The sequence below is a fragment of the Macaca thibetana genome, chromosome 1, assembly GCF_024542745.1.
Source record: "Macaca thibetana thibetana isolate TM-01 chromosome 1, ASM2454274v1, whole genome shotgun sequence".
Classification (NCBI taxonomy): Eukaryota; Metazoa; Chordata; class Mammalia; order Primates; family Cercopithecidae; genus Macaca; species Macaca thibetana.
The window spans coordinates 177,791,225-177,814,885 of record NC_065578.1 but is presented as its reverse complement, the minus strand read 5'-3'; the positions used below and the strand labels follow the sequence as shown (position 1 = coordinate 177,814,885).

The window sequence follows — 23,661 nt, the reverse complement described above, 5'->3', positions numbered from 1 at the left end:
AAGACAATTCTTCTTCTTCCATTGTGGCCCAAGGAAGCCAAAAGATTGGACACCCCTGCAATAGACAATAGGATTCACAGAAAGAGACAACAGCATGTAAAATAAATTTCAGGCTTGAGGAATGACTTCAGTTTTTCGTCATTCTCCTTTCTTGCGTTTGTTTCGGCTCAATTTTTGACTCTCTTAATTTTTCTTCTTGTTTTCCTAGAATCCAAATGACCATAGTGGCTTTGTTCTCATGACTGTCAATATCTGTCCTGGGCCATGGCCAAGGAGGAAAGTGACAGAGGGAAGAGATGATCTAGTGTCAAAAGCAGTTCCAAGAGTTCCACGTTGGTCTCAGATGTTTGCAATTCCGGTTTTAGTGTTGCTGCTTACTAACAGCTGAAGACTGAAAAGGGAAGGCATTGTATTGGAGGAATTTCTCAGGTATAAGCACTTCTCTAAGACCTATGCCTTTGAGATTCTGCAGACTCCCTTCACAATTAGCATACAATTTATGCACAAAATTTTCCATACAAATTAAGAAATTTACTCATCCTTAGCACTGTCTCCAAGTCCCACACCAAATTCAATTATTCATGTATTCAATAATTCCAGAAACAGTTAATTGAATAGCAATGTACAATGGTGGGTAAGAGGTAAGGCTCTGGAGCCAGCCTGCCTGAGTTGAAATCCAGGCTCTGCCACATACGGGCTGGAAGACCTTGGCAAATAAGGTCTCTCTGTGCTTCATCTATAAAATGGGGAAGATAGTAGAGCCTATCTCACAGGGTTGTTATGAGGATTGATGGATTATTAAATGTGAAACACTTGGAACAATGTCTGCCAATGTAGTATGCAAGATTCCTTAAATGCCCCTCAAAGATGTTCTCCCCTAATCCCCAGAACCTGGGAATATGATGAAACATCACTCCCCCTTGTTATGTAGGCACAATTGAGTTAAAATAGGAGATTCTCTGGGTGGGCCCAATCTAATCACACGAGCCACTTTAAATGCAGAGTGCTTTCTTCAGGGGCTGGTAGAGGAGGAAGTCGGGAAGTTTCCAAGTGTGAGAAGGCCTTGATGTGCATTGCTGGCTTTGAGGGGAGAGGGCAGCAAGTGGGAAGGAATAGACACTTTCAGAGCTAAGAGACACCCCGGCTGACAGCCAGCAAGGAAATGGAGACTCAGTTCTACAGCCTCAAGGGACTACATTCAGCTAACAATGTGAATGAGCTTAGAAGTCGATTCTTCTCAGAACCTCCCAATAAGAGCCCAGCTGCCTGCCACACGGACTTCAGCCTTGTGAGATTCTCAGCAGAAAATCCAGTCAAGTCTTCTTGGACTTCAGAACTACAGAATGGTGAGATATGACTGTGTGTTGTTTTGAGTCACTAGGCTTGTGGTAATTGGTCACACAGCAATAGAAAAGTAATAGAAAGGCCAGGCACAGCAGCTCACGCCTATAATCCCAGCATTTTGGGAGGCCGAGGAGGGCAGAATGCTTCAAGCCAGGAGTTTGAGACCAGCCTGAACAACACGGTGGGCCCTTGTCACTACTAAAACATAAAAAAATTAGCCGGGTGTGGTGGCTCACACCTGCAGTTTCAGTCACTTGGGACGCTGAGGCAGGAGGATGGCCTGAGCCCAGGTGTTTGGGGTTATAGTGAGCTATGATCCCCAGGAGTCTGGGGTTTCAGTGAGCTATGATTGGGCCACTGAACCCTAGATTGGGCAATAGAGCAAGACCCCATCTCAAAAACACAGCAATAACAAAAGAAAACTACTATAGTCAGAAATAACGATTGTAATAAACATTAGCTATCATCGTTCCATTTGTTATTAGACCTCCTCAGCAAATATGTCCTGCATGAGGGACTGGGGAGACAATGCTGACCCAGCGTGGTGCCAGTCCCACAAGGAGTTTCTGGTCAAGATGAGAAATCATCTCATTTCTCCTGACACCCGGGTTCTATGAAGATCAACTGCTGCTACATCTTGGATACATTTCTCTTTTCCTTCCTTGCTTTGGTTCACTTCTTTCATTGTAAATACTCATTTTTCAGTTTCTTTCATTTTTAGCCAGTGGCTAGACCATGTTTAGCCACCAGCAGCCCCCGCTTGCCATGAGTGAGTGGGGAATAGGATTTATTGATTGTCTCCTGTGCATAACCGTTAGGCTGTCTGGGAAGCTCCTGGCATTTGTGCTAAAATATTGTAAGTCACACAATAGAGATGTCTGTTTCTAACAAAGGATCTATATAATCCTTTATCTCTAGAATCCACCACCTGGTGCTCTCAACAGTGGTAAGCACAGAACAATTCCCAGTTTAATCAAACTGGAATACAAAAAGGGCAAGGAGGGCTGCAGTGTGCCATCTCCTTGAAGTTGTTCCAAGGGAAAGGGACCCTTTGTTGCAGAGACAGCTCATTTTAGAGTTCAGTGACCTGTGACACTTGCCCAGCTGGCAGCCCAGCAGGGACCTTCTGATACTTTCCTACACTTGAAAGCCATTTTTGGTGTGAAAAACAGTGAAACTGTCACTAAGGGCTACTTGTTGGGAGGGTCATGGGGGAAGGAGAAGAATATGGAAACAGTGCTTTAAAGAATACACCTGCAGCAATTCATGATTTTTATTCAAATAGCCGCTGTCTTCACTTTCTGTCTTTGCTTTCTGATAAAATTGAGGATGTTTGTGCATGTTTACTGAAGGTAGTGGTAATAACATCATTGGATTTTTTTTTCAATATAATCCATAGGTTTACCACTGATTTTTTTTTTTTTAATTTATTTTAAAGGCCCACGGATTGGAGCTGGTTTGGGAAGGGAAATGTCCATTGCTCATAATCATTTTGAAGTACCCACTCCCTTTCTTGAACTGGAAACTGGTTCCTTCCTACAGAGATTTTTCAGGGGGAAAAAGAAGACATAAAACATTTCAAAACGTATTCCCACTTCAAAATAGATTTTATAGAAACCTAGAATTGTAGAGCCGGGAAGCATCTCACAGTCATCTGGTCTAACCCAGTCAAACTGCCCATGTGAACAAGAATCTCCATGACCACCTTCCCAAGGGAGACTGTCCAGCAGTTGAACAGCAAGGCATTCTACAGGACAGGAACTTGGGGGCAGACAGAATTGTTTTTAAATAATCATTCTATTACTTCCTGGCCATATGATCTTGAGAAAATTATTTGTCTTCCCTAAGCCTTGGTTTCCTTACCTTAATGGGATAATAGTATCTAACCTTTGGCCAAATGGTAAGGATTAAAAGGAATAACCAATGTAAAGTGACTCCTAGCAATTTCCATCTAGCAATAGTTTTAAGATTTTCCATGGTATAAGTAATTACAAGAAATAAGTTGGGCCGATCTAGGTCTGATCTGAAGAGGCTGGAGGATTGGGAAGAGGAAGGGTGTTAGAGTAAGTTCCTGAACTCCAGACCCTTGTGTCCAACTATCTACTTGATATCTTCTCTCAGGTGTCTAATATGCATTTCAGACTTTACATATTCAGAACCAAGTTCCTTATCTTTCTCCTCATACCTGCTCCAAGTCTTTCCACCTCAATGAACAGTAACTATCCATCCTTCCAGTTGTAATGGTCAAAATGCTGATGTTGTCGTTGACTTTTTTTCTGTCTCTTACCCATTCAACCTGCCAGGAAATTCTACTGACTCTAGCTTCAAAATATTTCTAGAATCCAAACATTTCACACCATCTCCACTGTATCCAACTGTGGTCCAAGTCATCAAGTCATCAGCGTAGGAGTTAGAGTGATTCTGTTAAAATATAAGTCAGATCAAATTATTCTTTGGTTCAAAACTTTCCAATGGACTCCCTATTCCACTACATACAAGTCAAAGGCCTTATAATGGTCCACAAAGGTGCTACTCAAGTGTGGTTTGTGGACCTGTGACTGTCTGCAAGCTGTGACTGTCTATGAGGAGATTAGAAGTTTGTGTCAGAATGTAAATCAACCAGGTCACTAGACATGCTGTTTAATTTGCCTGATGTTTTGTTCATACAAGACTTTCTCAGTGAAGGAAGCAGTACATTGATTTACCTTCTGTTGTGAACTCCTTATCTCCTTGAAATTTTATTTAGTTAATATATTGGTCTTTTACATTTTAAATGTCTTCTGGCACTTTTAATTTTAGGATTCAACCTTCAATTTTTTTTTTTTTTTTTTTTTTTTTTTTGAGACAGAGTCTCGCTCTGTCGCTCAGGCTGGAGTGCAGTGGCGCGATCTCGGCTCACTGCAAGCTCCGCCTCCTGGGTTCACGCTATTCTCCTGCCTCAGCCTCCTGAGTAGCTGGTACTACAGATGCCCGCCACCACACCCAGCTAATTTTTTGTATTTTTAGTAAAGACAGGGTTTCACCGTGTTAGCCAGGATGGTCTTGATCTCCTGACCTCATGATGCACCTGCCTCAGCTTCCCAAAGTGCTGAGAGTACAGATGTGAGCCACCGCGCCAGGCCTCTTCAAATTTTTAATTTCCATTTTTAAACTTTTTAATTGGAATGATTTTTGATTTGCATAAAAGTTGCCAATATATAGAGTTCCTGTGTACTCTTTGCCCAGATTTTCCAGCTGTTACCATCCTAGAAAACCATAGTACAATTTTCAATGCCAAAAAATTAACATCAATACAATACTATCAACTAAGCTACTGACTCTTCGGATTTCACCAGTTTTCCACTAGTGCTCTGTTTCTGTTCTATAATCCAGTTCAGGAGCCCACGTCTCATTTACTTGTCATCTCCTTAATTCCCTCTGATCCATGACAGCTCCTCAGTCCTTCCCTGTCTTTCATGACCTTGATGCTTCTGAAAAGTACTCGTCAAATATTTGGTTCTATTTGGTTTGTCTGATGTTTTCTTGTGAGTAGATTGAGGTTCTGTATTTTTGGTAAAAAATTGCATTACAGCCAAAGTAAGGTCAGTGTTCTTCTTAGTGAGTCTAACGTGGGATACCTGATGTCAGTGTATCTTTTTTTTTTTTGAGACGGAGTCTTGTTCTGTTGCCAGGCTGGAGTGCAATGGTACGATCTTGGCTCACTGCAATCTCCACCTCCCGGGTTCAAGAGATTCCCCTACCTCAGCCTCCCCAGTAGCTGGGACTACAGGCACTCACCACCACATCTGGCTAACTTTTTGTATTTTAGTAGAGACGGGGTTTCACCTTGTTGGCCAGGGTGGTCTCAATCTCCTGACCTCATGACCTGCCCACCTCAGCCTCCCAAAGTGCTGGATTACAGGCTGAGCCACCGTGCCCAGCCATCAGTGTATCTTATTACTGGTGCTGTTAGCCGTGATCTCTTGGTTAAGGTGGTATCTGTCGGGTTTCTCTTCCGTAAAGTTACTATTTTCCCTTTTAAAATTTATAAATATCTTGGGAGAGATGTTTTGAGACTTTACAAATATCCTGTTTCTCCTCAACCTTCTGCCCATTAATTTTAGCATCTATCTCTAGATCTTGCCTGCAGTAGTTATTATTGTGGTATTCTAATTGCTGTTTTCTATTTCCCTATTTCTTCTATTTTCATTAATTGAAATTTTCCTGTAAGGAAGAGCTGTCTCTTCTCCCTAATTTATTTGTTCACTCATTTACTTACTCAGTGTGGACTTACGGGTATTTATTTTAGTCTATGGGTTAAAATCCAATACTACTATTTGTTTTGTTGCTCAACATGTTCCTGCTTTGGGCCTTTGGCTTGTGTACCCTTTTTACGTGTCCCTGTCTTTAAAAAAAAAAAACAAAAACAAAAAACTTTGAGTGTTTTTCCTTTCTGTAATTTTACTCTAAAATGTGTGAATCCTTATTGGGTAAGTGGGGAAAGACAGATGTAGAGTTGGTAAGATCTCATGGACATGAAGGCATCCTGTTGGATCTTGTGTTCCTCCAAGACTTTCTTGGAACAATAGGAGCCTCAGTCACAGGGAAGCTGAGGTATCCTGTCATATGGCTGTTGCTGTTTAAGTCATTTTTGCTGTGAGCACGGTCCCAAGGTAACACTGAGAACAGCAGGCCTAATGCATGTCAACTCAGTGATTCTCAAACTAATACCCGATAGGAGGAATAGGAATCCCAACTTCTCATTTCTAGCCCAGTACTATTTCTGTGTTCTTGAGAAAGCTTAAGGATGACTGTGACACTTCTGAGGATATACCATCTGGTTGTCTCTCAACTGTGGATTTTGAAACATGAGGACAGAAAGAGGGAGTTGTAGCTTTCTCCGCTTCTGTAAGCCTCATTAAAGTGATGTTTTTTGTTCCTATTGTCATTGGGGAAGGCAGTGATACTGCCAAGTAAGGAGTTCTTGATGCTTCAGATGAAATGCATGTTTGTGTTAAGAGTCTTGGTGGTTGATTGCCTTCCCGGCATCCCAGCTCTCAGCAACTCTCTTCCAGTTGTCACCTGACACATCTGGCTGAACAGCTTCTAATCCCCGTTCTCTTGTCTGTGACTAACCAGTGCTTCTCTTGTGGGATTAGTCCTCAGGATCACAGGACAGCTTGGCTTCTTCCTTCCTCAAGCAATGTGCTATTAATGCCAACCATGGGAACTTGGTGTAACGCAATACAGATACTTGAAATTGCTGAGTCACTTCACAGTGATGGTCATGTCTGTGAATGTGAGTGAGCCAACTCATGTGGAAGAAAAATGGTCTTTCAGGACATCACTAGGCTTCTTAGACACTCATCTTTCCCACATTCAAATGTTTTCCCACATGCTAAATGTTTTGCTTTATAATGAATTCAGATTAAGAATTTTCTGATACTAAGGATTGAGAAAAGAAAATGAGCTATTTATTACTCATGAGATCATACTTGTGAAAATGACTTAGATCAAAAGAATCACCCTTAATTCCTTTCTTGCTATGTAGATTCTTTTATTATTTTCTGTTCCATCATTGTCTATAATTTGAAAGGTAACCCTAGTTGTTGAGTACTTTCAGATGGATATGCTATCAATTTAAGCCAGTGACAAACTGTCTGAGCCTGACTGTTTAGATCTTGTCCCATAATGAAGTCTCCCAGGCTGAAAGATGCTCCAATGCCCATGGCAAGCAGACAGCACAAACTGCTGGAGAGGGGAGCTGCTAACTCCCTCACCTTAATTGTTTATCCTTGGTTACTCTTTTTCTAAGAAGTAGAATCCTGGACTTATTTATTCTTTTACTTTTACTTTTTTGAGACAGGGTCTTGCTGTTGCCCAGGCTGGAGAGTAGTGGTGTGATTTTGTCTCACTGCAACCTTCGCCTCCTGGGCTCAAGCGATACTCCCACATCAGCCTCCCAAGTAGCTGGGACTACAGATGTGTGCCACCATGCCTGGCTAATTTTTTAAATTTTTGTAGAGACGAGGTTTTGCCATGTTGTCCAGGCTGGTTTCAAACTCCTGGGCCTCCCAAAGTGCTGGGGTTACAAGTGTGAGCCACCATGCCTGGCCTGATAATCCTAGATTTAAATACCAGGTGTCTAGAAAAACTTATTCTTTCAAAATATATTCCCCAATCCAGTTACTATGTGCCAGGCCCTATGCTAATGTAGCTGAGATTACAGTCATGAACAAAATAGCCTTGTTCTCATGGGGCTTAAGGTCTACAACAGCCCAGTCCAGTAGAAATATAATGGGAATGCATATTATAACTTAAAATGTTCTAGTAAATACACTTTTAAAAGCCAAAAGAAGCAGGTAAAATTAATTTTAATAACATTTCATTTAACTCAATATAGCTAAAATATTATGACATGTAATCAGTGTAAAAGTTTACATTCTTTTTATTGTAGTTAGTCTTCAAAATTTTGTATGTGTTTTGCACTTATAATACATCTCAGTTTGGATTCGCTACATGTTAAGTGCTCAACAGTCTCATGTGGCTCTTGCCTACTGTACTGGGAGGTGTAGTTTACCAACATCCTACATGTAATTCCACAAGTCAATATTTAGATCGAGGTGTTCAATCTTTTGGCTTCCCTGGGCCACACTGGGAGGAGAAGAATTGTCTTGGGCCACACATAAAACACACTAATGATAGCTAGTGAGGAAAACAAAACCAAAAACAAACACACACACCTCATAATGTTTAAACAAAGTTCACAAATTTGTGTTAGGCCACATTCAAAGCCATCCTGGGCCGTGGGTCGGACAAGCTTGATTTTGATTATGATGGTAATATGTACTATCAGAGAAATGGAAACTGGTGTAATTAGCAATTGGGAAGGGTTTTGGGGATGCTGACAGTGAAACTTGAGGGATGAGTTGGAGTGAGGCAGGAATGAAGGAAAGTAAGAACAATCCAGGCAAAGGGAACAGCTTGTGTGAAGTCCTTGGGTTGAAAACAAGTGAAAAGGAGGCTGGTATGCTGACTTTTGTGAGAATGAATGAGCAGCTCACATTCTTCTATGAGCAGAAGAATGATGGTACCACGAACAGAAAGAGAGAAATCATCCAGAATAAATCTGGTTTTAGAGGAAAGATAACTTTGATTTTAATATGGCTTTCAGGCACAAAAGATATAGGAAAATGGGAGGGAGGAAGGGCTGGAGATGTAGCTGTCAGGGTTAATGGAGCTGGCAAGTTAAATCTTTTGTTGACATCTTTATGTCTGAGTTTATCTTCAAGGGTCACTCATTAGGTGGGCTGGAAACCACTATGGGGAAGAGATGGAAGAGTTGGTCAAATCGATCAGGAAGGGAGGAGAGAGACAGAGAACATAAACTGTTTCTAGAAAAGGTGACAGGTCATGAGGAAGAGATTAAACTCAGTGATGAAACCTTGGGGCCAACAGGAAAAGGAATGGAAGATTAAGACTAAGGGGTCAGAGCCTGGAGAATTGGAATGGAGGGGGGATCAAGGCCAGCAGGTCAATGGTGATTGGTGAACAGTGGCTTCCTATAGTCGACCACTGGCCTCATGGTGGGTGGTGGGTGAGCCAGGTTTAAAGTAAAGGCAAAGAGTCTAGTAGACACTTTAAACAACTCATCTTACCAGCTTCCCCTACACACTGGCAGTTTCAGAGGAAACAACCCAGAGACTGAAAAGAGAGGCCATGGAAAATGGGCTGATATCTTCAAGAACAATGGAAAGCCTCTAAGACTGGAGAGAAAACCAACTTGTCTGGGCCCTGAGGACAGCCTGCTCTGGCTGTTACCTCTCATGCTCTTACATTCTGGCAGACAAGGTGTCTGCTGCTCTTAGCAAATCCTAAAGAGACAGTGGTGATAACTGAAGTTCACTTCCCAAATGGTGAAGTGTCTCTTCTACCTACCAACAGGAGAAGCATAGGCATCCCTAGTTCACTAGGCCTCTGGCCACCAACCAGAAATTTTAAAGCCTGAAGTCCATTGTGATGCATTTAAAACTTGCTGTGTCCATACTGAGAGCATGTGAAGAAGCCTGATTTATAAGGTCCTGGTGTTTGTGTTTTCTGCATGTTCTCCTGGAATGCTGAAACAGCAAAATGCTCTTTCCTTGGCAGCCATGAGAGAATGCAGCAGTTGGTGAGATGGGCAGTGAGCCTGCTTGAAGACCCAGCTGTGAGCTGGGCACCAACTGCAAACACTGCAATTCAAAACCAAACCAAACCATCCTATAGACCAAATGCCTTTTAGCAAGAAAAAGCTGTGCTGTGTTAAAATAATGAGATGATGTTCTGTTGTGAGGTGATCCTGCTTTTTAAGGGCAGAGATTTGCTCAGTGATATTTGTGGAATTGTTGATGTCTACTCTGTAGGTCTTAGCTCTGACCATCTCTGCCCCTGTGATCACTAGGAGCTGAGAATGATAGGTGCATGGATAATAAGGGGGAGTGATGTAAGTGACAGAGTAATCATAAACCAAGACTGGAAGCATAACTTTTCATCCAGGCTTGTCAAAATAACTGCACGTCTACATTTTGTTATGCTGATTATGCAGTGATTGAGAGCTGTGTTAAAAGTTTTTGAAACAATGAAAACTTTAAAAAAAATCAGTAAAATAAGAGAAAATATGATGAGGTCTTTTGTTGTAGGCCATTCTCCTGGACGACAGCATATTTAAGCTCATTTGGATGGGGAGGGAGAGAGAAAAGAGAGGTGGAAACTGAGGTTGGCAAGGTGGATGGGACTAGACGTTTAAGGCTTTGGAGGTCATGACAAGGAGTTTGAATTTTATTGTAAGAGTGATAAGAAGCTGGGGAAATGTTTTATACAAAGAAGTGTTTACAATATCTGATTTGTGTTTTTGTAATCTTTCTTTTGCTGTTGTGGAGTATAGCAATAGCAGGTCTATAGAGAGTGAACGTCCCATTCTAATTCTGGCCATGTAGCTGGTGCAAGGCTTGATTCCCAAGTGACAGTGCACAGAAACAACTCACAGAGACATGAAAGGAGCCAGAAAGCACTATGGTCAGGAGCTTTCACTGCCCATGTTTCTTGCTGGCTTGCTAATGCAGGCAGAATCAAAGAAAATATGTAATATAAAGGGTTCTTTGTAGTTTTGTTTAAAGGGAACCCATGTTTAGAAGCAGGTTTGCAAAACTTGAAAATGTGATGATAAATGTCAAGCCTGACATGTTTAGGAGACTAGCACATGTCAGCTGTGGGCTGAATAGACTCAGCAAAGCAGAAGATTCATGGAAACAGAAGGCTCTCTTCCAGGTTTCCCAACGCTGCTTCTTTAGGGTAACACTAACCCTTAAGAGGCATCGAAGGGGATTTGCCTCCAGAAAAACCACCTGGGATTTGAAGTCTACCCCTTTCACTCCGTATTGAGATGAACTTACTCTACTCCTTCATGAATGAAGGTCCCTCTCCCTTCATTCAGTGGATCAGCATCGACTCTCCTGTTGGCCAGGGGCTCTGTGAGCATGGGTGCGCTGTGCCCTCATGCAGTTTACCCTGCAGAGGAGAAACAGACAAATCGTCTTCCTAATAAAGGATTTTTAGTGCCAAAATTCCTTTATTACTGAAAGGAAATTTCAGGGAACAGATTACATGCACTCCTTCTTATTTCCTTAGTTTGGAGTCAGTTAATGATTAAGAAGCCCCTGCGTTTTCCCTTCTGCCTCGCTGAGGGAAGCCAAGGTGCACTCTGGTAACCCCGAGCCTCTGCATACCCCAGCTCTTCCTCTCTGTTTCCTCCTGACTCCCACTCTCCAGAGCTGGACTACACTGGTTCTGCTAACCTGTTTCTTTCCTTCTTCTTCGGAGGTTTCTGGAGAAGCAAAGTCCATTTAGGTGTGGGCCCAGATGTATCCCTTTAGCAGCTGGGGTGGTTTTCCTTGAAGTTGCAGTAACACCAGCCAGTTAGCCATCTCCAGCTTTTGCCCTTGGACTTTGCTGGCTCACTTTGTCTTTGCTGCAGGCACAGGCGCCCTGCCCTGCTGTGCTCAGCGGAGACCTTGGCTCTGCCTGTACATTTCTCTCCTCTAGCGAATTTCTAGTCTATTCTAGTCTGCTGGTTCTCTGTTGAACCTTGTCTCTTTGTTTTTATTGTTTCTGAGACAGAGTCTCACTCTGACACCCAGGCTGGAGTGCAGTGGCATGATCTTGACTCACTACAGCCTCAGCCTCCTGGGTTCAAGCGATTTTCCCACCTCAGCCTCCTGGGTAGCTGGCATTATAGGTATGTACTACCACATCCAGCTAATTTTTGAATTTTTGGTAGGGATGGAGTTTCCCCACGTTGACCAGGCTGGTCTTGAATTCCTGACCTTAGGTGATCCACCCGCCTCCACCTCCCAAAGTGCTGGGATTACAGGTTCAGGTGTGAGCCTGAACCTCATCTCTCTTTATAAGACTTCACCACCTAACCTTCCAGACACAGGTTGGCACACTTCCCTTTTTTTATTTTTTACATCTTGAGCCCTGGGACCTGATGAATGTCTGACATGATGTCCCAAGGCCTCTATATGAGAAGCTTTACAACTTGAATAGATTTTGAAAATGTACCTCAATTGAAGGTCATCTTTGTGGAACTTTATTAATTAGGTTTCTTTTAACGTTTTTCTAAAAGGTATTTTTGTTTTCAAATTTTCACCCTCTGTGTATAATTTTCTAAGAGGTATCTGAATCCCCCTGATTTCATTAGTCTATGTTTCCAATATCTACTGTTTTCCTTAAAGAGTATTTTGTGCTACATTTAAGGTTAAATGGCTTTATAAAAAGCACTGTGAATATTTTTAAATGTACATTTTGAACTTTGAATTGAGGCGTCAGATTTTTTGCTGAAGTAATTACAGTTAAAAGTAATTTTAGCTCTATTTTTAAAAAGAGGTACACCCTAATAATTATGCCCTTGTGTGCATTAGTAAAAAATGATATTTCTGCTATTATAGAACAAAAGTGCATTGGAATTGCCCCCTCATCCAGCATTCTGGCTTGGTTGCAAGTACATGAGGAAGGATTAAGGAAGTGGGGAAGAGCCTGTACCTTGTGTGTTTCGCAACGGGAAGCACACATATTCCTTGGGTCTTGTTTGGGCTTTGGGAGCTATAATGCCTTGTCAAAACTTAGGGAGAATAACCCACTGACCATTTCTGGATTTTTTTCCCCCGGTTATACCTTCCCTTGAAGCTTAATTATATATGAACATGTAAATATAGAAAGATTATTAAGTGGCCTACAATGAGGTCAAAGTGCTCATGGTTCTCTGCCTGCCTTTTGTCCCATTACATGTGAGTATTTCCTGGTAATAGACAATGAACTTGGTGTTCAAGCCATTCAGGACAGAAATAGAAAAATGGTTGCATAAAATCCAATATTCATTGACTTTGAAGTGGTTTATTATAGATATGTCTTCTCCTTCTCTACTTCTGCCTGAGAAAAGCAGGTGCCTTTACAGCAATACAACCCAAAGTCTTTGTGGAACTCCACTTCCACACTTTTTGCATCACCTTGATCTATGGCTTGTAACAGTTTATGCATCAATGGTGCCTATAATGGGAACTGTTTCTTTCCTTTAAAAAAATCAACAAAGAGAATATAGTTTAGAGATAAAATCTTTTCTCACTTTTTTTCTGTTCATATTCCTCCCACTTGTCACTGTTCCGATCAAGATAACTTAAACAAATTTGTACAAGTACTCCATGTTCACTGTTGAAAAATTAGAAAATACAGACTAGCAAAAGAAAAAAGTTACCCCCAATCCTATCAACGGACGCAACCACTGTTAACTATTTGGTTTGTAACAATGTTCTCTTTGGTATGCATTGGCACATTAGCATTCTCTGAAGTCTTTACGGGAGTGCTGTCCACTGTGGACCTATGTAATGAAATTTGCTGTTGCTATAACCATGGATGGAAAAATTGGTCCTGCGACAAAGTACAGCAGCATAATGAGGAGGCAGTAAGACCGCAATGTAATGTTTACCTAATGTCAAGGAAAGATGGTTTCCCATCCTGTGGAACCACTTGGCTTGTGAGAACAGAGGAAATCCCTGTCTAAGCAGTAAACAATTTGGCTCAAACAGATGCAATCTGTGCAATGAAAAATGAACATTATGGGATTACTACGGGATTGCTTATTGCATTTTTTCCAGTCTTTCAATACTTTCAAGTGCGTGGCTTCACTAATAATTAAATAAATGTTAGTTGAAACAACTCAGAGCTCTACTATTGCTTATTAAGTTTGAAACAGCCAGGCGCAGTGGCTCAAGCCTGTAATCCCAGCACTTTGGGAGGCCGAGACGGGCGGATCACGAGGTCAGGAGATTGAGACCATCCTGGCTAACACGGTGAAACCCCGTCTCTACTAAAAAATACAAAAAAAAAAAAAAAAAAAAAATAGCCGGGCGAGGTGGCGGGCGCCTGTAGTCCCGGCTACTCGGGAGGCTGAGGCAGGAGAATGGCGGGAACCCGGGAGGCGGAGCTTGCAGTGAGCTGAGATCCGGCCACAGCACTCCAGCCTGGGCGACAGAGCGAGACTCCGTCTCAAAAAAAAAAATAAAAAAATTAAAAAAATAAAAAAAAAAGTTAGAAACAAATTAATTACAATGACAAAACCCAATGTTAATAGAGGTATAAGAAAAATACATATATTTATATGTTGCTAGTGACATTTAAATTGTTCCAATGATTCTGGAGTACATTCTGCCCAATTATGATGAGAGCAATAAAACATATCTTGCCCTTTCAGTTATAATCTACATTATGGTATATAGATTGAGGAAATAAACCAAAAAAGAAAACAATTTATATAAAGATGGTTATAGTTTAAATTATGGGCAATCAGGTAAATCATTGTCAAGAGACGCCCCTTCTATTTTATCATCCTCAGAAATGTGCTTTATCTACTTTGGAAAGCTCTTCTAAGTAATGAAGGCTTTGAATGGTGATTAAGTCTGTAGCCATAGGACAGAGGCCTCTCTTGTTTGGGTGGAAAGATATGATCAGTGACTTTCTGCACAGAATAAGCTGCTTGTGGATTTCCTATATTCCTGCCAAATTTTCCTGTTACATAAACTGATGTTGATTGGGAAAATAATGGAGTAACAGAATTAACAGGATTATTAGAGGGCTTCTTATTTAACCGACTGGGTGAGAAAGGTACCTTCTTGACATACATAGGCATATGTCTGGTCATTGTTTGATCAACTTATTGCCTCTTGCAGCAATTTGATGGAAGCTTTATAATTTAGAAATTTCTTCCTTATAGTAAATCAAAATCAACCTGCTTGCGACTTCTACTTATTAATTCTACTTCAGCCTTCTGAGTATACATAGGATAAATCTGGTTCCCCTCTGAATCATTTTTTTTCCTCCCCAGGCTGAAAAGCCTTAGTTAGCTTTTTCAGACTTGCTTCAGATGTTCAACATATGGTTATTTTTCTCTAGAAGCATACCAATTTGTGATGTTAAAGCTTTGCAGAAAGAAATAACCATAATACCCGAGGTGTGGTCTAAATACTACAGAGAAGGCCCAATAGAGTAGTTCTTGACACCACATTTTTATGAATACTAAGATCTTATTAGCTGTTATCCTTGCCATTTACTCATGTCATGTAGGTAGACAACTGAAACTCATTAATATTTTCATTTGTGTAGCAGTTTAGGTTCTTCGCCTCTAGCCAATAGAATTGTTTATTTGAATCTGAATGCAGTTTTTAACTTATTCATATATACATATACATACATGCATATTTACATACATATGTGTATATATATAATCTTGAAGGATAATTTACATAGAGTAACAGGCAGTAATCTGAAGTGCACTGATCAAAGAATTTCTACATATGTAAACATCCATTTGACCACCACCCAGAGCAATATAGAGAGTTTTTCTACCACCCTAAAAGGTGGTTTCACCTTCCTTCATAGTCAATATCCTACAAATGTAACCACTGTTCTGATCTCTATCACTGTAGATTAATTTTGCCTGTTTTGAACTTCATAAAAATAAAATTGTACAATTCCAATTCTCATGTGTGCATCTGTGACTCTGTTCATATAGCTGAGTGAGGCTGAAAATCACTTTTTTATTACTAGGTAGCATTCCATAGTATGAATTATACCACAATTTATTTATTCGTTCAACTGTTTGACTTTTAAAAATAAAGCTACCACAACTATTCTAGTACGTGCCTTTTGGAAACAGGCACTCATATCTGGTGGTTGTATACTCAGGAGTGGAATTGCTGGGTCATGGGGTAAATATGTTTTGCTTAGACCATACTGCCAAATAATTTTTCAAAGTGGTTGTACCATTTGTATGCTTACTAGTAATGTGCAGAGTTCTAGCTTTCCATATCTCCAGTTCTAGTTAAGTCCTGTCAATTTTAGACATTTTAAAGATGTGTATAGTGTTTTTATCTCATTGCTTTAATTTGCAGATTCCTGATGACTGGTAACCCACATAATTTTCATGTAAAATTAACTGCCTGCTTTGGTTCTATTGAATTCATTTTGGATAGCTACTTCGTTATCTTATGACTTTGCTATTCCACATAACTTCTTGTTACACACTCATTTCTTTAGTATGTCATTTATCTCCAAGCCCCCATAATACAAGGATAAAGACAGAACATGGTACCAAGCCCCTTTAAATTGGCATCAGTGTATTGATTGGCATTCTTGGCGTTCAAAGATAAAGTCAGCTAACTGTGATTATCAGCTCACATTTCACTATGCTTTCAGTAAGGTTATCCAGAAATACTGAAATTTAGATCCTTCCATGACTATAGTATTCTTTTGATCTTTCAGTTTAGTGGGTACTCCTATCAAAAAAATGAATAAGTTTAAGTTGGCATTCTTTGTGAATCTAGAACGGCTCCTGTTCATCATTTATTCCTTCTTTTCATAAAGAATCACCCTCAAAAATCACCCTTTTGATAACCTGTTCTTACATTTTTCCTAATGATATATTTTCCATTTTATAAATGTAGGACAGCATTTGCAGCTTCTTGCTTGAAACAAAAGTGTGGTTAGATTGGTTTTTTAATTTCATTGAATTGCTATGTTTAAAATTGATTATCTTTTTAATAAATGGAATTCTTAAAGGTTTTAAGATAGCTTGCTAGTTAGCTGAATTTTACAAGTACTTTTCTTGGAGGAGGGGAATTATGAAGTCTTTTACAATGCAAATAATCATTTATTATCTCTAACTTTAAAGTTTTACTTTTGCAAATGGTAAGAATGATTGAGAATTGAACGACAAAAAGGATTTTATAAAAGGAGATAATTCAAAACTACAAACTACTGTAGACCATTTAGTAAAATTACCTTGGTCTGTTAAGACCTCAATGAACTTGAAGAGGAAGAAAATAACTTTTTTTTAAAAAAAGAGATAGGGTCTTATTAAGTGTCCAGGCTGGAATGCAGTGGTTTTTGACAGACACAATCATAGCAAACTGGCCTCAAACTCCTGGCCTCAAGGGATCCTCCCACCTCAGCCTCCTGAGTAGCTGAGACTTTTAAAGTATCTTAGGCATTAAAAGAATCTGGTCTAGCCTTGCAAAGTCTAGAAGTAACAACATAAATAGCTAAACTGCATTATATGGCTAAGATTGCTTGGTTATATTGCTTTGTGATTTAAACATGAAAAATAAAGATTTCATTTCATGGAATATAACCAATTAACTAGAACAGCTGCTGCCTTAATTGAGGATATTTTTCGTTACTATGAACTCCAAATGAGCCAGTTGTTTTTTTTTTTAAAGACAGGGTCTCGCTCTCTCCCCCAGACTGGAGTGCAGTGTCCTGATCTTGGCTCACTGAAACCTCCACCTCTGAGGCTCAAGTGATTCTCTTGTCTCAGCCTCCTGAGTAACTGGGATTACAGGCATGCACCACTACCACCTGGCTAATTTTTGTATTTTTGGTGGAGACGGGGTTTCACCATGTTGGCCAGGCTGGTTTCGAACTCCTGACCTCAAATGATCCACCCACCTTGGTCTGCCAAAGTGCTGGGATTATAGGCATGAGCCACTGTGCCTGGGCTAACCTTCTCTTTTATGCTTCTCATTAAATTACATAAATAATAGGATTTTTGAATCTAAGAGAAAACTTGGAGTTCATCAGTGTTTTAAATTTAGCTGTGAGGAAACAAATACCCAGTGAAACTAAATTTCACCACCCAAACACCAAGCATTGTTGTTGTTGTTGTTGAAGAAGCAGATAGGCAATATTCCTGCTCTCATGAAGATCACAATTTAGTTTGAAGGGGACATGGAAAAAGCAAAACACAAATGCTTGAAGGACAAGGTATTAGATTTAGATGGTGCTATGTGTTAGACAGACTGGAATACATTATATTCAGTGACTAGTTCTCTTCCTGCTTTACCAAAAGGCTTCCTGAATGACTGTTTCAAAATAAGAGGAACTAAATGATATACTATTCATGGATATATTGAATGTCAAAAATGTTAATTTCTTTCAGGCAACTTATACCCATTTGTCCTTTAAGCAATTACAAATGTAGATAATATTTCCAGAATGAAGACATATTTAAATAAAAAATATACTCCAGAAGATCAAAAAGTCTAGCTGTGTTGCCTAGGGCAAATGAATCACTTTTTTTCATCTTTGAAACTATTTGTTCAGATATATTGATTACAGAGAATCTTTTCTGCTCAGAGGGGTTTAATGAAATTAATTAGAGTAGGTGACTAATCTAGTGAATATTTCTACAGCTTTAAAAGGAAGATTGAAGAGACGTTCTCAGAGGCCTGCATTTTGATCCTAGTTTTGTAACTGAAGCTCTCTCAGTGGACACATCGTCTAATTTGGTTGTGCTTCAGCTTACCAAACAAGGAAAACACTTAACATCAAGCTCTACATTAGATTTGCGGGAGATTTTTTAAAATGTCTGAGATAGGACCCTAGCCCTCAGAAATACCATCCTCTAACTAAGAGAAGAGACAACAGTAGGCTGTGGTAAAAATGCTGAGCTCATGCTACAGATCAGAGGTTTGATGGCTATCCAGAGGAGGGAAGAATGCCTTTCTGCAGGAGTTGGGAAGGCTTTTTTGAGGAGGCATGAGTTGGGCTGAACTCTAGAGGATGCATGTGCTGGAAAGGAAGTGGTGTAATTATAACAGTACTTGTAGAAAGATTTTCCAAATACAGCTTCTGCAGGGACCAGGGGCAGAGGTCTCTAGAGTCTCCCAGTCACATAGATCTGAAGTTGGTTGGTGACTGACACACCTGAGCAGCTGGCTGAGATGAAGGCTGTGGGGTGAGCCACAGAAGAGGTGGAAGAGGACCCTGCAGCCTGGGTCTGGGTAACAGATGGCTTCATTCATAGGATGGCGGAAATCTGAGGACAGAGCTGGTTTGGAGGCAAGGTGATAATTGATATTAGATATATCAAGATGTTGCAGCAAATCAGACTCAAAATGTCCATCAGTGGAAGCCAAGGTCTGAGGGCTAAGAGCTAGGTAATGGTGGAGATGGGGAATCATCTTTGTGAGCCCTGGCTAGTGAGAGGAGAGGGTGTGAGAACTCTAAGGTGAAACATGGACCATGAGCTACTGGCTCCTTCCACTGGGGCATTTTTTAGTTCATATCCCAGGGTTAAAATGATTCCTTGGCAGCTGAAGGGAGCTGACAGTTATTGACACAGTGCTCATCGCACTCAGGACTTGGTGCTCACCGTAAGCAGGTTGATCTCTCTCGGTACCCACCTATCCCCTCTACTGCTTATTGATAGGTTAAAATATATAAGATATATACCTATAAATCACATGTGCTTTGTGATCCAGACCAGGGCGTATTTGAGCATGAAATGAAGGTACCATTGATAACTATGCCAGGGCAACCAGGACCGCCCAGGAGCTTGGGCAGTTCATCTGCAGTAACAGGAGCACATGTCAGTAAGTAGATGTCGGGCTGGTGTGGAGAGAAGCTGGAGTCCCCACTTTGTTCTGAGCATGGGGTTGGTCATTCCTCCAGCGAGTTAATGTCTGCCTAGTGGTGTTGAGCTGTCCTGTATGGAATTTTCAAGAAGACTTGCTGAAATCTAGTATATTAACATGAGTTTGGTACTTTCAGTGTGTCAGACATTGGAAGTCTGGGTTCTTATCTAGTTCCATGAGAATATCCTACAAGTTACTTTTCTGAACTTTTAGTTTCTTCAGATTGAGAGAGAGAGAGAGATTAGCTTTTATTTTTCCTTTTTTTTTTTTTTTTTTTTTTTTGTGACGGGAGTTTACTTCTTCCCAATTTCATGCTTCCCTCATCCTGCTTCTTTAAATTCTCTGCTCCCTCACTTTTTGAATTTCCCTTGTTCAGAAGGTAAAGTTAAACAACTTTTGAAAAGTGTCCTTTCTGTTCAGTGGCAGTGCATTTTTGTTACTGCCAAATGACACCTTGCATTGGGGGAGCATTTTTACAGCTCACAAGCATTCATATAAATTATAAGAATTATCAGAATCATGTTGATGGGTGGGAAAATATCAATTTAATATTTTATATATGACAATTTTGGGGCACAGAGAGGTTAAGTGACTAGCCCAAGGTCACACAGTTAGTAAGTGGTAGACCTGGCCTAAAAATCAAGGTTTTTCTCTAATACTAAGGAGACTGCTTTTCACTATATTAAATCCAAAGTTATAATGGAGCCTTACACTTGAATATTAAATATGAAGGAACAGAATAAAGAAAATATCCAAAATATAATCCACAATTCTCCTTGTTAAAAAATAAATGATTTTCATCATGTAAGTAATAGATGAGCATATTCTTGCTTTAAAGTATTCTGATAGTACAGACAAAGCAAGTTGCCAGTCTTGCCACCCTTCACAGAGGTAACTACTGTGATCAAACTACCCTTTGATATATAATTCTCTCTTTAAAAAAGTAGTCTCTGGTGATGTTTTTCTCCAGTTAGAAAAGTAATATGTGGAATATGTTAGAAAAGTAAAAGGAAGAAAACAAAGTCAAACACTCATTACCATCCTACACAAAGATAAAGTTAATATTTTAGGGTTTTCTACAATCGGTAGTCCTTTACATACACATATATTTATAATTGTACGTATTTTATGTAATTGAGATTGTAATGCATACACAATTGGCTTTTTTAAACAAAATTAACATGTTATGAACATTTTCCCATGTTGCTAACAATTTTGCAGAAAAATAGTATTTTAATGACAGCATATATCTTTAGTTAGAGGTCGTCCCATAATTTAGTTAATCATTTACTGTATTATTAGAAATTTCCAGTGTTTTTGTAACTATAAATAATGCTGAGGTAAGTTATCTCTTTAATAAGGTGTGAATGTTTCTTATTCTAATTTTATGCATTTTCCTTTATTGCCCCTATTTAGTATTTCTGTAGGAAAAGGGACCAGGTACCATGTTAATTATTGAATCTCATCATCTGGGTAAGCATCTCACATCTACTGAGCCATTTATGTCAAAGGAACAATGATGGGGACAATAATAATGAGCATGCATCTTTGGCTACTCATTAATGCCATCTGCTCAGTAAAACATTAATGAGCTTACACTTTTGACCTGTGAAAGTGCTTTTAATTACAGTTCTTTTCTTTGCCTCTTTGCCTTTTGATTCTGCCAAACTGCTGGATCCTTTGAACATACTGTCCATTCTTTATAGTAGCAAATGAGCTCTCTGGCTTTGAGCTGTTTTAAACATGACAGTAGAAAAGGGGTGATAAAAACCAAATATCTCTCTAAGCTTTGGATGTAGTGCTGAATATAAGATGAATGTTGTAGAGGTTAAAAGTTCCCATTACCTACTTGATTAAGAGACAATTCACACAATATTTGAACAATAGAATTGCTCAAGGACTACAAATGAAAACAAAAACACAAATATGATAAACTTCAATAGTATCAAAGAAATCAAAGTAACAACTAATATAAGACAACTTCTTTAAAACCTATGAAATTAAGAAATATTTTGTAAGTGGATTATCCAGTTGAGTCAGGTATATAGAGAAATAAGCACTCATGAAAAGCTTATTAGCTAATGAAGATGTAAGTTGATTACATTTGGTCAATTTGGAAGTAAACATTAATGCCTTAAAATCTGCCTTCTCTTTGAGCCAATATTTATGCTTACCAACATGTATCATCAAGAAATGACTACTATAGAATTCCGATAAAGATTTGTACAAAAATATCTGTTTATTAATGTTCTTATACTAAAAAATAAATAGAAACAGCTTCAATATTAATTTATTCAGTTAATATTTATTAAATGTTGCTATATGTCAAATTCCATCATACCTCAGACTTTGGGTATAACAGTCAACAAGGCATGGTTTGTCCTACCAAGTACATATAGTCCAGCAGGGTACATCCATCAATGGAATTCCAGGCATGCATTAAAAATGAAGCTGCACCCTTCTTCCAGTCAAGATGGAGTGACAGAGTTTGGATTTACCACTCTGCTTGAAACAACAAAGCACCAGAGAAATGATACGAATTAATGGTTTCGGGTGTTGGACAACAGGCAGTGAAGGACTGTGACCTTTGAGAGAAAGAAAATAAGACAAGTGCTAAGATCGTACTAGATTCCTATCTGCAAGAGGTTTGACAGTGAGGGTAGGGATGTCTCTGGTCATCTTGCTGAGTGTAAGAGATGGAGACCGGAGTTTGGCGAAGTCATGACTTCTAAAATTTTCAGAGTGGAGTAGTAAATAAGAAGGACTCCACAAAGAGAGCACTTCAGAGATCTCTAGAGGGATCCCCTTGAGTCTTTAAGTGATGATCAGTACACATGTGAGAGGCAACCATCTGGGGTTAGGGAAATAACTGCAAGAAGGAGAAGGCAGGACAATACCTGGGTCACACAGGGTTGGGGAATATCCTTGTTTCTTAGGTCTTTCGGTGAGCACTCCTGTATCCTCACAACCTGGGTCCATTCGGAGAGTTATATACATTTCTCCAAACCTTACTTCCAATCCTTCCATCTCATTCCTTCCAAATATCTGAATATCTGACCAAACCATTAGCACATTCCTATGAACCTGTATGTATTTAACCTCAAGCCATTGCTATTTACAAGCAAATTGGACAAAAGAGCTCTCAAGTTTCTACTCACAGGGAGGTTTCTCTTTTTCATAGTCCCTCAGAAGCATGCCTAAATGGGTGTGAAACATTTCAGCAAACCTTTCAAAGGGTGCCAGAATATCACACAGAGCCTTCTCTAGATGCCGTTCAAGACGTTTCTGTTGTAGTCCATGACTCGTAGACCACTCTCCTGAAGTCGTAACTGTGGGCTGAGGAGGGGTGGTATTAGGTCGGAAGCAGATATGCCAGAAGTATGAACCACTTGCTCATGAAATTTATGCTTTCAGAATGAGCAAAAGTTTGTGTTTGTGCTTTGGCCTGTAGAAAAACACTTCCATTTGCTAATCATATGCTACAGGGTGTACTGAGTTAATGGTGAAGCACCTGAGATAACCATTCACAATGGTCAGCTGGTGTCCCATGATCTGTTTATTAGTCTCTGTCAGAGTCCAGTAGCAAGGTGTTACTCACAAGAAGAATAATTACTTGCTGAAAAGGGCATGGCTTCTATCCAAAGCCCTAGGGGCTTTCACATGACTTGTTATGAGCTCTATTTAGCTTCCTCATTGTTTCATTTGATATTTTAAGTGCTATCTGTCCTGAAGGGTCATAAAGGTTAAGTAGCAGAGCTGCTTGAGCTATGGTTCAAACCAGACAGAAAGCCCTTGATTGATTAGGAGTACCCCTAGTCAAAGTTAGCAATTTTTTTAGGTCATCCAGCAAATAGACCAGAGCAGCCAGCACATACATAGGAATGTTGCCTCCCAAATCCAAAGAGATTCATAAAATTGTTGACTTCTTTTTCAGTGAGAAAAGGTTCAAAGTTAGCAACCGTACCCTCATTTTGGGGACGCTACCTCAACTTGTCCCAGATCATTGACCTCCCAGAAACTGAAGTTACAAATCATGATATTATCTTACAATTCTTGTTCTTCTTCTTATATACATTGTATTACCAAAGCATATAGAATAGTACACTTCTCTTTGTCATACAGGGGGTCAGTGAGATATGAGATGGTGTTATCAAGGGATGCATGGATTAAATTTTAGCACAGAGCCGGCAGGTTGGCATAAGTGAGAAAGATGATGAAGATTTATTGGTACCCCTCCCAGAAAGGATTTTGGTGTCTGCATACCGATAAAAAGGAAAAAGCATTTTCCTGAGGAATAGCTACATGTCACGAACTAGGGACGATTTTGGTTTACTTA

At 39.8% G+C, this 23,661-nt stretch overlaps 1 protein-coding gene across 8 annotated transcripts in view; it reads left to right on the top strand.

Moving 5' to 3' along the window:
• The first annotated feature begins 232 nt into the window (after positions 1-232).
• The window catches only part of LOC126939910 (uncharacterized), a 195,596-nt gene continuing 172,167 nt past the window's right edge, over positions 233-23,661 (top strand). For 6 of the 8 annotated variants that reach the window (XR_007720491.1, XR_007720489.1, XR_007720490.1 and 3 more), the window contains exon 1: positions 11,474-11,596. The gene's annotated coding sequence lies outside the window, so the exon portion shown is untranslated. Of the gene's footprint in view, positions 1,347-11,473; positions 11,597-23,661 lie in introns of those variants that run through there. The other 2 variants (XR_007720492.1, XR_007720488.1) reach the window with 2 other exon arrangements.